The sequence below is a fragment of the Nuphar pumila genome, chromosome 4, assembly GCF_984573655.1.
Source record: "Nuphar pumila chromosome 4, dmNupPumi1.hap1.1, whole genome shotgun sequence".
NCBI lineage: Eukaryota > Viridiplantae > Streptophyta > Magnoliopsida > Nymphaeales > Nymphaeaceae > Nuphar > Nuphar pumila.
Genome location: NC_143252.1, coordinates 143,833,145 through 143,849,138, shown reverse-complemented (window position 1 = coordinate 143,849,138; position 15,994 = coordinate 143,833,145).

Here is a 15,994-nt window from a genome sequence, read left to right as displayed (position 1 = left end):
AGGGTTTTGAGTTGGAGGATGAGAAGATCGTCTCACAAAACTAGAGATAGAGAGAGAGAGGGAGAGGGAGAAGGGTTTATTCACCTGGGTTTTTCGGTCGATGAATCTGATTCTTTGTCAATCTTCCAGCCATGGAGTTCACGGATGAGCAGAGGAAGCGAGTGGAGGTGAACCAGCTGGTCGCGCTCGCGAAGAGAAGCCAATCTACGTCCGACAACAGAGATCTCTGGAACCTCTTCAAGTGCCATAAATCCCTCAAATCTTCATCGCAGGAGGGTGACTCCCTGCCGAAGAAGCCATTGGATGCCCTCAAAACTGATCAATCTTTGTAGTTGCTGGAAGAGGTGAGGCATAGGTGAGGATGACCTCTGGTTAGTGTCGGTTTGTTCAGCCACAGAATGTCGACCGGTCTTTGGCCGCCGTTCTATCTTCGTTAGGGTCTCCAGGATGAGAGATAGTCGGGATTCGAGAGAGAGAGAGAGAGAGAGAGAGAGAGAGAGAGAGAGAGAGAGAGAGAGAGAGAGAGAGAGATCAAAATAAAGGGTATGTAAATTATTTGCAAAACTGGTTCAGTCCTTCATTTGCTTTGTGCTTATTAAAGCGCTGCTTCTATAAAAGCTATTTCCTAAGGCCATAGATATTGTCGGTGGAGTTTTTTCTTCATCAAATTTATTTGAAAAAGTTTGAATCAGAAATCTACGTACACTATTGGAAGGATTTGCTGAGGGCCAGCAAAAACTACATGACGTGCATTATTTGGAGAAGTTTCTTCTGTACAGGGCCTACAGGCCCTTGTCCTCCATGGTCGTAAGGGACATCCCTGTATTATTGGCAGGGTCCCAAATTTTCATAGTGTAATTGATAGGTTGGGAAATTCACCAATAGAGAACTAGAGATGTTAAATGTCAACCATGTAGGGAAACAATACTAAAACTACTGATAGATTGAAGAAACAAAAATGAAGAAAACAACTACACACGAAAAACAAAGATTTCATGTGGTTCAGTAAGAATTGCCTTCACACGAAGAACAAAAAATTAGGTTAGGAAAAACCATGCTCTTCCTTTCAGTAGTTTGACTCAAAGTTTCTGCACCATTAAATCTTATTTATTCATATGTATGGGGTTCAACCTCAATTGTTTCATTTTGTTGATGTTTTTTCAAGATTTAATTGGATTTATATGATTGTACAAATATGCGATGTAACTAATGTTTATGGTCAATTTAAGCTAAAGTTGAAACTCTTTTTGAACAAAAATAAAAGCCTTGCAATCAGATGGAGGTGGTGAATATAAAGTGTTAGAACCCTTCTTGCATGAATGTGAAAGAAAGCACCGCTACATAGTGGACACAAGCCTAAGTTAGCCATCCCTACCAGGCCATACGCCTTTAGTACAACAACCTATCTGATAAATAGGTTACCATCACATGTTACTGTAATAAATGTCCAATTGGAATTTTTTTTAAGCATCCATCTGACTATAAGATCTTAAATTTTTTTTGAAGTGCCTGCTACCCATGCCTTAGACCACACTGTTCCAATAAGTTGGATTTCAAATCAAATAGTCATGCATTTTTTGGATATTTGTGTCTAAACCCTTCTACATGCAAAATCCTTATTTCTCTAAATGACATTTTTGACAAAAAACAGTTTCCTTTTTCAGATCTAGCAATGTCAAAACCCTCTAATCTAGTACCAAATTTGATTCATGTTTCATGGTCCACAACCATTCTGCCAAACTTATTGGATTCGGTACCATCCAACTCATCGACTTTATCAGCCAACTCTCCAAATTCACCCATTCAGAGCTAGAACCTGGATCCACCTAGTCCTATTGATCCATCAAATCCCACACTGACTGAACCCCCTACCCCAAAACTAGTTTCCTTACCTCAACCCGATGTTGTGGCTGCCCCTCTTCGCACTCATGCTATGGTCACTCGGTCCCAAGATGGGACCCGGATTCCAAAAATCTATTTAGCCACCTCTTATCTGCTACCCATAGCTCTTTTGGCCCAGGTTACTGATGTCCTTTTGAAGAAGTTGTATTTTTGAAAAGATTTTTAAATGAAAGCAATGTGAAAATCAGACATCAAATAATAAAAACCGGTTCTCACTAGTGGTAGAGACCGGGTCGAACTCAGAAAATGGGAATACTTTGTATTCAAACAAGCAACTAAACTACTCTTTATTGTCAAAATGAAAAATTATGAGAAAAGTAAATCTAATTAACTATTACAACAAATGAATACCCTATGCAGAGGGCTTAAAATGGTTTTATTACAACCCAAATTTAAATTCCTAAATTCTAAAAGAAAAGCAGAAAGTCTTATTTGCTTATACTTTTGTGTCACTTGTTCGCTTATGCTCCACTCTGTGCTATCCTGCACAATCCAAAAACACACGAGCAGTACAAGAGCAATACTATAGCTCTACTATTTGAATTGTAAAACTGTAAAAAATACACCCAATGAATGCTAATGCTAAAAGCTAATGCAAATAAATCGAATGCTTCAACAACTAACAACAAACACTAAACAACACTGTGAAAATAGATAATGAATGACATACACACGAGTAAACAACAAGCAGTAAACATGTGCCAATGCAAGTAGCAGCAAATGCTATGCAACTAGTGATGCCGATAGATGAAACAAAGAGAGACAAGGCTGCAATGACAAGGATATAGGTATAGCGTGATATATGAGGTGATATGAACACAACAGTAAATGCATGACATTGTAACACTCTTACACATCACTCATATTAGCACTTTTGCACTCTTGCAACACTCACATTTCTGTAAACAACATTGTTCACACTATTACACAACACTCATATGTAACTCACCTTCAGCATTACTCACGACAGCACTTTTGCTACTTTCATTCACTCAACATACTCACACTTTTGCAACACTCATATTACACTCACTGTTACAGCACATACTTATAGCAGTTTGCAAATGCTAATGAAAATGCAAAAAATTAAATGTAAAACAGGAAATGCAAACAGCTACTAAGTGAAAACAACAAATGTAAAACAAGCCATTGTGCTGCTTGTGAATTGCAGATTATTACAGGTACACAATACAAGGAAACACAACAGATTTAAATGCGATAACAGAGGATCGTGATGCGAAATGATGGATGCTAAAATCACATGGATGCTGTGAAATCATTTACTTTAAGTGCCGACGAAAGTGCGGCTTCTGTGATAGTCAAAATGTTAATCAGATTGCTGCTCAAACCTTACAGAAGACTCGGATTGATGTATCTATTAAATTCACTGTGAAATTTATGTTGCCGACGATGTTATGCTAAGATTGCTTACTAAAGCAAATGCATATGATATGCAATGCAAAAACAACTAAATGGATAATGATGGAGATAATGATGAGGTGCAATGAAACAAATTATGCAAGTGATGTAATGCAATGAAAATGAAACTAATTAGGGAAACATGAACACTTATGCAGAGGAAAAACAAAGACTGAACAAGAAATTGCGAGAATGAGACAAAGAATTAACAAAACAGGAAATACATAACAGGGAATTAATGAATGAATATAAAATCAAAGAAATGAAAGACAGAAAAATACAGCACATGTAAAACAAGAAATTATAGAAAATAAAAAACAGGAAAATACATGTAAAAGAAAAAACAGGAAATTCATATGAAAAAAAGGAAATTGTGATGAATAAAAAACAGGAAAAACTGGATGCAAAACAGGAAATTAAAGAATGCAAAAAATCAAAGAATAACAGAAAATGCAATGAATGAGAATCAGAAAATGCACTCAAAGAAAATCAGAAAATGCGATGAATAAATAACAGAAAATGCAATGAATGAGAATCAGAAAATTACTGAATGCAAAACAAGAAATCGGAAACAACAAAACAGGAAATCAGAGAATGAAGAAGAATAGGAAATTACTAAATGTAAAACAGTAAATCGGAAGAAAAAGAAAAATAGGAAATCAGAGATGCAAAACAAGACATTAGAGCATGCCGAAAATAGAAAATGGCGATGAATGAGAAACAGAAAATTGCGATAAAATGAAAACAAACAGGAAATGCGATGAAACTAAAAATGCAAAGAATCAAAATGCAATTAAAAACAAAATATCATAAAAAAAAAGATTTACAACAGATCTATACATTGAAATCAAAGAAACTAAAAACGATGCACAGAAAATGAGGATGCATAGTTTCAAGAATGAAAAAAAAATGCAGAAATCAAAATCCGATGTATATATTTTTTTTGTTTTTCTGAAAACAAAATTAACTAATCTAAAATGCACACAGAAAGGAGAAGAGGTAGAGAAGAAGAAAGAAGGAGAAAAAAGAAAGAAGAAAAGAAGAAGAATAGGAAGAAGAAGAAGAATACATGTGCCTTGGTTGGGAAAAGAGATTGACCTTCACGCTTGTTGCCGCCGGGCTGAGTGTCTCCACCAGAAAGAAGGAAGAGGAAAGATGAGAGAAAGAGGGAGAAAGAGAAGAGGAGGAGGAAGAGGTGGAGAGGAAGGGGAAAAAGAGAGGGCAACATGCAAATCCTGAAAGGCCCTTTTCTCAAACCCTACGTATGGGATTTAAAGAAAAAAATTGTTTCACGAGAGTCCTATACTTTTCTGAAAATTCTATTTAAAACCTCTCCTACAAAAAGTTATTTACAAAACACTTCATTTTGACTATGTTTTGAAAAAATCTAAACTAACTTTATTTTAACTCAATTTTTTTATTATTTTTTAAAAACTAAAACTACTACATTAATGACAATCACTAAAATATACACTAAATTGCAAAATAAAACTAATTTTCAAGCATTTTCTATTTTTAATCATTTTAGCATATTTACTCAAAACTAGCATAAAATTGGGTTTTTAATACGTTTTCTCATGAAATCAAGCATATTTTAATATGAAATATACCCTAAAATATATGCATGATCAGTTACTAAAGATATTGAACCTAAATCCTTTCGACCAACCAACTCAAGTCCGCATTGGCATGCTCTTATGACTAAAGAATTTGATGTTCTTCTTTAGAATACAACTTGGACTCTTGAACCTCCTTATTCATCTTATTATGTGATTGGTTGTAAAATGGGTGTTTAAATGCCTCTTTGTTTTTACACATTTGCTTGTGACTATATATATACCCCTTCTTCTTCTTCTTTTTTCCTCCGAGAAATTTCCCAAAGATCATAGACCTAATAGCGCTGGCTCTGGCTGTTGTACTTATGGTGATTGTCCTGAGAACACAAAACTTTGAGGGCTTACCTTCTTCCCTTGTCAAACCAAAACTAGCAAACTTTTACGCCATTTGCTGGTTCATTAATTTCTGATAATCAGTTTCCTATATTATTTATCCATTTTTTGAGATTAGAACATTCTATAGTGATACTTTAATAGGATTTTTGGATCTATGTAAGGCTACGGTTCCCTGAACTTTTCTACATATATCCATACGTGGGTTGTGCGTTGTCTGATAGGCATAGACTGTTGGGTTTGCGCACAAAACAAAGCATACATGGAGAGCATACCGGAGGTGGCCATCGAAGAACCAGATGATGACTGGTGGTTGGCGCTGGTGGTTGGAACATGATGAGCTTCTCTCCTCAGCTGGACTGCAGCCCTCCAATGAGTGTAGACTCCCTTTAGCAGTCGATGAGCAGGATCTCTCTTCCCTCACTAAATGGAAAAACACTCGGGCGAAGGGTAAATATTTTCTGATCTTCTTCCCGTTTTTCCTCTTGATTTTTTTTCCATGCATGGGTTGCTCATTGATACCCGACTTTATAGCCACAACAGAGAATCAGTTAGCGTAACCGTTCCCTCCCTAATTTTCCGTATGTTTATCGAAAGGAACACTAAAAGGGGGGTTACCATATCGTGGGTAACTGCCACACATCGTGGCTTATCTCAACATTCTTCCACTTGTTCTGACGATAAACCCTTAAGCAGAAAACTTTAAGAGAATGACTTGATAAATAGATTGGCCTTTACAATCTATTCTATAGATCCTTAGCTGAATCTCTAATCCTTATGAGATTGACAACAAACAAAAAATAACGAGAATCAATGAACTGAATGTGATTACTTTATTTATATGCATATGTCAAAAAGAGTTTAACAAGTCCATCCTCAATACATGTTTGGAATATAATCCCGGTGCTAGCCCTTTAGTAAGAGGATCAACAATCATCTCTTTTGTACCAATATTAAAAATATGCACTAGATGATTCTTTGTCCTTTCTTTAACAACAAAATACTTTAGCTCCATATGCTTGCATGACGTAGTACTTTTGTTGTTGTTCTAAAAGAACACCGCAACTTCATTATCGCAGTAGACCTTCAGTGGTTTCTCAATAGAATCAATCACCTTTAACTGTGATATGAAAATCTTCAACCATATGACCTACGAGGTAGTCTCATACAATGCTATGAATTCTGCCTTCATGGTGTGAGCAGTAGTGGTCATCTGTTTCCCACTCCTCCAAGAGATCGTTCTCCTAGCAAGTAAGAAGACATAACCAGTAGTAGACTTTTTACTATCAAGGCATCCTCTTAAGTTCACATCTGAGTAGCCAATGATCTCGAGGTGATTAACCTTATGATACGTCAACATATAGTCTTTTGTTCCTTGCAAATATCGCAAGACTTTCTTAGCAGCCTTTCAATGGGATATGCCTGAGTTAGACTGAAATTTACCAAGCATATCTACTGTAAAAGACATATCTGGTCGAGAACAAGTTTGTGCATATTGCAAGCTACCAACAACTGATGCATATGGATAAGCACTCATCTATGCTTTGTTAATATCGTCCTATGGACAATCCTTTAGGTTCAGTTTGCCACCTTTTGATATGAGTGTTAAACTAAGAGAATAGTTTTCCATCCCATATCGCTTTAACACCTTATTTATGTAGGATCTTTGGGAGAGGCCTAGAAAATGTTTTGCTTTGTCTCGACAGATCTTTATGCCAAGTACATAAGCAGCCTCACTCATATCTTTCATATCAAAATGTGATGCAAGAAACTATTTTGTCTCTGAAAGTAACTTTATATCGTTGGTTGCAAGCAAAATGTCATCCATATATAACATCAATATAATGAACTTACTCCCACTTTTCTTAAGGTATATACATTGATCAATAATGTTTTTTGTAAACTCGAAAGTCACAATGACTTGAGAAATTTTAATATACAAAATATGGTCGATAGGCGTAGTGGTTACGCGTATTGGAACTCTTACCAAAGTAAGGCTTCAATGACCCCCTACACTAGCATGAAAATAAGCATATCAAGGGCTTTTTTCATTTATTTCTTTTTCTATTAAGTTTGTTTCATATAAATGCTCTTTTGATACATGTCTTTTGTCATGCAGTTTTTAGTTTTGTGATTCTATATGACTTTGGTTTTATTCTATTTGTTGATGGATCTAATTTTAGTGACTGAAAAGAAATTGTTCTCTTTACATTAGGGTATATAGATTTAGATCTGGCCCTTACTAATCAACAAAAAGAATGGTAGATGAACCCGCTGCCCTGACTAATCAAAGCACTGCTGATTAAAAGAGTGCTTTTGAAAAGTGAGAGCACTCGAATAGGCTTAGACTGTTGCTTTTGCAATCTAAAGTGACTAAGAATATTTGCAGTGCTATCCCATAATGCAAGACAGTGAGAGAATTTTTTAGTGCTATTAAAGTATAAATCGTGAGTTCAAATAAGGCCAGAGCCAGTATCCTGATGTTAAGAGAATAGTTTCTTTTCAGTCACTAAAATTAGATTCATCAAGAAAATGAATATAACTAGAGCCATCTAGAATCACATGATTAAAAATTGCATGACAAAAGACATATATTAAAAGAGCATTAATACGAGACAAACTTAATAAAAAAATTAATAAATGAAAAAAGGCCCTTGATATGATTATTTCCAAGCAAGTGTAGGGAGTCATTGAAGCCTTACTTTGGTAAGAGCTCCAATACGCGTAATCGCTACGCCTATCGACCATATTTGGTAAAACTAAGACTCTTGTAAAGCTAGACCATCTACACAAGGTACTTTTGGAAACACATGTGTGATGTATCTTAACATATTTACCTTATTTTATCCTACCTAAATTTCAAACACAATAAAAACTTCCTTTGGGTCACTTATTATTTCATGAATCTAAGTACATCATTTATATTGGCTAAAGTTGTATGATAGTACTAAATTTTTTGACAACATACGTGTATTCGGTCACTTTGGTGACATGAATTTACTAAATTATCTAATTATCCTTAATGCCAATATTGAACATTCATAAAATGATGAAATAAAGTTTTAATCATGCTGTAACTTAATGCTTATGCCCGCAAACCAAAGAAAAAACATCTATTCATATCAAAAAATTGATAAATTGATGAAACAAAGGCTTGAAACGATCATCAATTAATTGAACCGGTTCTCAATCCTTATGAATCGATGATAAAACCTCTGAACTGGTGACATATTCCCTTGAACCGGTCCTAAAACCAAAAGAACCGGTCAAAAGGCACCTAAACCGGTCTCAAAACTGAAAGAACTGATCAAAAAGACCCTTGAACTGGTCTCAAAACTCATTGAACTGGGTCTGTAATAGTCTTAACCGGTCTCTGCTATAATGAACCGGTCTCAGGTGACTGAGAATTAGTTCCAGAGAGACCCAGATCGGTCTAGAAACAAGCTGAACTGGTTGAGACAGTTCGGGCACTATTACAGTGCATTGGATCCAGTTCTATCATGCTGACGGATCCAGAACCATATAATCCAGTTTTAACCAAATTCTGGATCTATCACTGAAAGAACCATATCCAACTTACTCAGATTCGATCTAGATATCAATTGATTTTCGTATTCAGATTCTGAGACCCGCAGCTCCATATCCGGATCCAACCCAGTAGACATTATGGGTTGGTATGGGTCAACTGATTCGGATCTGAACCATAACCCGATCCAAAAGAACATAGTGGATCAGGCATGAATCCAGAAACCCAAAAGCGGGTTTCACAAAACCCGACTCAAATCCAAAATCAAAGCGGGTCTGGGTCACAAGGATTTTGGATCCCTTATCCGAGAACCAAATCTGATCCAAATAACTTTTATGGATCAGTACAGGTAAGTTGGATTCAGATCCAATTATGGACCTGATTTGGATCCAAATCGACATGGGTCAGGGTTTCTTACGAAACTGGATCCCTCACCCAAAACCCGGATCTGATCCAGTTGTGCCTTATGGATCGGTTCGGGTGGGGCGGGTTCAGATCCAAAAATAGACCCGACCTGAATCAATAAGAAAGCCCGATTTGTGAAATAGGGTTTCAGAAACCCTATTTCTCAATCTTCTTCTCTCTCCCTTCCTCAGACGGTCTGACAACCCAATGGTTTTCGATGACCCCATTGGCATGGATGTGGCACCCTCCACCATTAGTGGCTCGACGGCCAACTCCTTCGACGGGGGGAGAGGCGACATCGCCGACAGCCTGGTACACTGCAGAGATCCGGCAACTCGACAGTCACTGGTTATAATGCTAACACCTCTGCAGTGCTTCGCAAGGGAGAAACGACAGGTAAGAATGACCAACGACTCTCGTTCTTGATTGATGCCCAAAACAGAGGTAAAAATTTTTTGGGGGGCATTTTTGGGAAGAAGCCGGCTCATCGACGGGCATCATCGAAAATGACAATAGATCACCGACTTGGGTCCATATATGGCGATTGTCCCTTCTTCCTTAAAAAAAAAAAATCGACCCTGATGAGGTCGAGAAAGAGGAAGAAAGGGGGTAGTCATCCAGGCGGCGATTCTGCCAGGAAAAACTCCAGTTGGAAGGGCATAAGCGCAACAGAGGTGTAGGCCCATAACCCAATGTTGGGCTTGTGCACAAAATAAAGCATACATGGAGAGTGTACCTGAGGCAGCCATCGAAGAACCAGATGATGGCTGGTGGTTGGCGCTGGTGGCTAGAACAAGATGAGCTTCTCTCCTCAGCCGGACCGCAGCCCTCCAATGAGCGCAAGATCCCTCTTCCTTCACTGAATGGAAAAACACTCGGGCGAAGTGTAAATATTTCTTGATCTTCTTCCCGTTTTTCCTCTTGATTTTTTTTTCATGCATGGGTTGCTCATTGATACCCGACTTTATAGCCGCAACAGAAGATTGATTAGTGTAATCGTTCCCTCCCTAATTTTCCATATGTTTATAAGCTGATAAACCAATCAGACCACTGGGTGTGCTCATGTCGATCACATTGTATTGGTTTCCCATTTGGGTCAATCGCATTAACATCCATGTCCTAATTTTTTTAGATATATCTAACACTTGTAAAGTTTATCCAAGAATATTCTAGTGTACAACTTTTCTTTCTATTCAAAGCAACATAATCCTATTTACTATGGCATCCTTTTTGGGGTATTTGTATATATATGTTCTTCGTGGGACTATAATGTAACACATAAAGATAAAGATAGAGACAATCTAACTATTTTATCCTAATTGCAAGATTTTTTTTTCTTTTTGGATAGTTCAAGAGAAAAAAAACTACATCACTGGTCGCACATTGGCTAGCCTCTAGTTTGTAAAACCCTTGAAGCCCCCTGCTCACCGGGAAATACACTTAGCTTTGACCTTGTGGCAAGGAACGCAACTTGTGAGTTTCAAACTTGTAATGTCCTGTTAACTTGATGACATTCACAAGTTTCCCCTGCCAGATGAGCAGAGCCGTTGTGGACTAATTGTAAGGAAATACTTTTTCTTTTTTAATAAGATCCAAAAGTTAGCTTTGATGGTCAAACTTTAGTCACCTAAATCCACTACTAGGTAAACTTTTTTTTTATGTTTACATAGGGAAACAGTTTCGAAGAACATACACCTAGTCGCAATAGCTTTGCTTGTTGTACTTATAGTCACTGTCTTAGCAGCATAAAACTTTGTGGGCTTACCCCCTTGCCCCCAGGGAGTCTCCACGCTTCAGCTAGTGCAAGGAGTGACACCCATGAGACTTCAACCTAGACTACCTGCCTAGCGGCCTAGGCCCATCTCACTACACCAAACCCCTTTGGGGCCACTACTAGGAAAACTAGTCAGTTTTTCTAACACCCAAGTACCCTCCTTCTTTGATTAGGTTTTAGGGCTTAGGGACTGTTGTAACACCCCAGATTTTCAAACCCTTTATTTATATAATTATTTAATTAAATATGATTTTTTTCATTGAGATTTGCACTTAATATTGATGAATATTGGGTCATCATGAAAATCAAATCATAAAATGATAGAAATTGTGTTTGGATTAGACTTGTTTGGTTTATATTTTTGGCATGGAGATATATTTAGAATTTATTAAAAATGGGTTGGTTTTTAAAGGTTACAACAAAATTGTTATTTAGAATGCATATAAGGTTATTTTTTTTAGGTAAAAGATCTACCTGGGATTATTTTTTTTAAGGGCATTTTTGTCCTTTCTTAAGAACAGCTGGTGGAGGTGAAGAACAAGTGGCCCCCACCTTTCTTCTGGTTTAGCCACCTCACCCACTCCCTCCTCCTTAATTTTGGTTTATGGAGTTATTATCCCCTTAACCTTCTTCCCTCTCTTCTTCATCCCTCTCTCCTAGCTTGCATGTGGGAGGAGTCTGATTGGTGGAGGAGTAGTTTTGATGGTGTTAGAGATCTTCAAAAAAAGGGGCACGCTTGACTGGATTTTTAGGGTTAATGCTTGTCATGGATGGAGGATTGACGTAGATTCGAGGTATGATCCTCTACTCCTTGGTTTGCTTGATGGTGTGTAGCATGTAGGTAGGAAAGTAGATGTTTGGAATAGAAAATCATGATGTATTTTTTGTGATTCTAGCATGATTATAGAAAATCTATGATTTTTTTTGTAATTTGAGATTTTAGCATGTTAAACCATGTTTAAATGATTTTGATCTTTGAAATTATGACATGTTTTAAATGAGTTCATGTTTAGATATTTGAGTGCAACATACTTATAAGTGTTTCGTGTTGAGATTTACATTGATTCGGGAGATAACATGCGATAGATATATTCATGCTTTGATATTTCAGTTTTTAGCATGATCTTGCATGTTATGAAGTTATATGTGATTTTTTATCCATAAAAATTTGGAGAAACTTGTGTAGATCAGTTTGGGACACCTCTAGGAATGTTGGGAAAGAAATTTCAGACGTTATGGGTGCATAGTTTCCCATGTTTCAGTGTTCTAGAGGTGGAAAACCGAACTATGTTTTGTCAGGAGTTGACCCCTATTGTTGGTGTTGTTTTGGTTGGCCTCGAGGGTCGACCCGTGGGATTCAAAAGTTGACTCTTACTTAGGCAAAGTCAAACTCTACAAAGAGGAGTTGACTTCTGTGTTTGCCACAGTCGACCTCTGCAGTGGATGGGTCGACTCCTGCAGTTGTGAGTCGACTCCGGCTGAGTGATGGTCGACCCCTGCAGTGCCTGAGTTGACTCCTTAGTGGTTTGAGTCTATTCTAATGCTTGTGAGTGGAGGTTTCTTATGGAGTTTTGAGTACAAGTTGATGTTGTTGAACTTGGGATCAGAGAAATCCAACTCAATACAATTATCGTATGGTCTGTGGGTGTTGGATGTTTTATGGATAGGTTTCACTTTTGTAATAGGTGTTTGGGTCTACTCTCGTAGATCAAGGGTTGACTTCTGCTGAGAAGGAGTTGACTTTCTAGTATGAGAGTCAACTCATGTAATGAAGGGGTTGTCTCCTAGAGATGCAAAACTTGGTTTTCTTATTATGGAACTTAGGTTTTAACTGTTTTGTTTGGGATTCCAGTAGATTCCAGTTGAGGCTTTGTGTTTCCCTTGGTTTGTTGGACCAGGCTGCATCGTTGAACACATAATTTGTAGTGTTTGCTGAGGTCGTTGGGTTTGATGCATTAGTATGAGTTCGGTGGTCCAAGGAGGAACCCAATTTGTGTGAAGATACACGGGTGGTACGCAAGCATGCATGTGTGGTGTGATGCATATGAATGTACTTATGTTCTTTTATGTCAGTTAATGTCTTGATGTTATGGCAATACATTGATGTGAATTCATGTGATGCAGTGGTTTGCGCATAGTGCAAGTGTCGTAGTACGTATTCATGAAAGTGTGTTGTTATGTTCGTATTGCAGGTATGACATTGTGTAGTCTGAGTTTGTATGAGAATTGGTATTTGAGGTTCGTATTGCAAGCATGGCAATATGTAATTGTGGTGCTTATATGAGCACATACTTTTTATATTGTATTGCAAGGTTGGCAATACGAAGATGTTTGCATATGAGCATGATTGAATGTGGTGTTTCGCATATGTGATGCTTAGATCTCAACTACTCCAGTGTTAGATATAATAAGAGTGGCAATATGGAATTGAGATGAATAATGCATGGGGGATGAGTGAAGATGATGAAGCTTGAACTCGTTTTGTTGGGTGTTGACCCATATGTTTATAGGATCTATGTTGGGTGTTGATCCGTGGTACCGAGCGGGTATCTTGAGTTGGCCTTTGTGTTGAGTGTCACTGTGTGTGAACTGTATCCCAGACCCAAGTAGCAGGATGATACTTTGTGGTGTTTTGTTGTCCATACTTGAGTATATATGGACGTTGGACGTTTTGTTTTTATAGCTCCTACCTAAAGGGTATTATAAGTTGTGGGCTAGGGTGCTAATACCTAGAGGGTACGATGTTTTGTTGGTTATATGTTATTTTTGTGGCGATAGTTGTGTCTTGGTTAAGATATTGGTACCATGATGATACAATACGTGAAGTGTTATCTCGAGTTGCCTTAACCACGAAAATGTGATGCATGGATCTATATTATGTTATAGTTGTGAGCTTATGGCAATTGGATTGTGCCACCGGATATCAGTAAGCTTTCATTGGATCGTCTTTCCCTGCATTTGGGTGAGTTGTACTCGCCTATATGGCTTGAGTTTGGAAGTATATGTTAAGATTATCTTGACAATTATCCTTTAATTTTGAGATTGTTTGATCTGGGGTTGACACCAGTGTGTATGAGAGTCAACTCCCAGCTTGTGTCGTGTAGACTGTGGGTTGACTCATTTCAGTTTGTGGTTTACACTTGAAGGTCAACCTGAGAGTAAAGGCTCGACTATTCTATTGTTGGGATTTGAGTTTGGCTTTGGTGTACTTTTCAATAGTAGAACTTCTTATGCTAGTCTTGTGATTAGTGTATAGTGTTGGATCAAGCTGAGACTTGTGATAATTATTTTTTAGGAGCTCTGTAGCAGGCGGGCAGATGGTTCAACATGGTAGACTCGATGGTTTCTATGGCATTAGACTTGGGACTGCTTCTGAGACTTTTGTTGGTTTTGAACTTTGTCAAAATGGTTTGGTTGAAATCTACCTGTTTATTCTTGAAATGAATGAAAATGGTTTGTGCAAAACCTTGTGTATTTTATGGAAATGTTTTAAGTATTGACTAGGTACCGGAATGGTACAATAGCATTGGTTTTATGCTTATGCTGGTGTCATAATGGTACGATATTAATTGGCTATAGCCGGGGTAATGGTACACAGAAAGAAAAAATGATGGTTTTTACAAAGATGTGTAAAATATTTGATTTGCTAAAGGGGCAAAGCTTTTTTGGGAATTTTGGTCTTCGTTTTTAATCCGTGTTACGAAAAAAGGGTTTTGTAAATCCTCTATGCTTGCCTTTGGAAAAGGAAAATTTCAAAATGAGTTTAAGAAAAAAATAATTAGGTGTCAATTTTTCAAACTAGTTATAAGAGGATGATTGCTTTGGCCACTATTAACAAATATCACATATCCCTATAATTAGGGACCATCTAGGCTATCTTGGGACGTTTCCAACCTCGTGCAATGGTCTGCAACTTGGGCAGCAAACATTTCAATGTAGGCTAAGGCCCACGTGATCACATGTACCTAGCCCATACCCAAAGCTGGTAGCTCTGTGATAAATATCAGGAGATTTTATAAAAAAAAAAAATAGCGTTAGTATCGGGAGAAAATTGCTTGAAAGTTTAAAACAGCAATTTCTGGCAAGATTTGCAAAGCATGACGAATATTGTGAGATTTACATTTTTAACATATATTTATTGTAAAAAACCCTGAGATTTATATTTTTAAATGTATTTTATTTATATTTTCTTATAAAAAATAATTTTTTATATTTTTAAATTTATTTTTTTATTGCCAAGATTTTGAAGAAAAAAAATGCGAGATTTATGAAATTTTTCAAAATCTCCAGAGTTTTTGACTGCCGATATTTTGCCGTTTTAAACTTTTGTCACCATGGTTGGTCCCAAAAGACTAACATGGCTCGGCCTGTCAGGCTTCCCCACCAAACTATGCTTGACCCATGCTGACAAATATCGTGATATTTTGGTCATCCATTTTAAATATACAAAATTTGCAATCTTTGGGAAATTACCATGATATTGTTTAAATGAAATTTTCATGGCATTTGTTTTCTACTGAAAAAAATGGTTCTGCATTTTACATCTAGAAGTTATTTATTTTTTGTAATATTTTGCCGTATAGAAATGCAGAGAAACACAAAAAATTTGAATTTCTCATGAGAAATTGACAGCTCTTTATTGTTGTTTTCAACATGGTTGAGGCCTCTAGGGTAAAGGGGGGATATGCCAACAGAGTTTTACGTTACCAGAACAGCGACTATAATTACGGCAGGTTTAAGACCAGTACATCTAGGTCTCTGATCCTGGATGTGGTTTTCTCTGTATAGTAAACGAAAAAAAGACATGGTCGAGGCCTAGTCAATGAAGACAAAACCTTGCCATGCCTTCTCACTAGTTGCTTGTTTTGGTCCGGTCGAATTGGCGTAGGGCAGATCCTTAAACCTGTCCCAGACATTTACTACAAAGTCCACATGGGCGAGAATTGGATCTTGTATGTTATTCGGTCAGCGACGGAAGCGCAAATTTGATGTATCTGGTTTGGATCCACAGAACCACAT